We start from the raw sequence: 465 nt of genomic DNA, 5'->3' as shown, positions 1-465 counted from the left end.
ATTTAAGTGTCTAGTCGTTCTAGCGCTGGAGCGCTAATTGGGGACACTGTAAACTGAAATGAACAATGAGAGTAAATCAAGTCAAATGTTGATTTTTGAGGAGAGGGGAAACCGGAGTGCCCGGAGATAACCTCTCGGTGCAGAGGAGAGAACCAACAAACTCAACCCACATATGACGCTGAGTCCGGGAATCGAACCCGGGCCATATGTCTTATCGCAGGTATGCTGATGATACACAGCACTATTTATCATTTCGGTCCCAGGATCATGCAAGCTGGTCTTGAGTTGGCAAAGTCTTCCATTGAACAATGTACTACTGCTACAAAGAATTAGATGCGTTCTAATTTCCTTTAATTGAATAAAGATAAAACCGAATTTCTGGCTGTCCATCCAAAGCATAAACAGGTACCACTTTTGTATTCTATCACTGTGGGGAATGAAATTATTGAGCCATCTGGGTGTGCA

The sequence above is a fragment of the Montipora capricornis genome, chromosome 2 (assembly GCF_036669925.1).
Source record: "Montipora capricornis isolate CH-2021 chromosome 2, ASM3666992v2, whole genome shotgun sequence".
Lineage (NCBI taxonomy): Eukaryota > Metazoa > Cnidaria > Anthozoa > Scleractinia > Acroporidae > Montipora > Montipora capricornis.
This window is presented reverse-complemented; position numbering follows the sequence as displayed.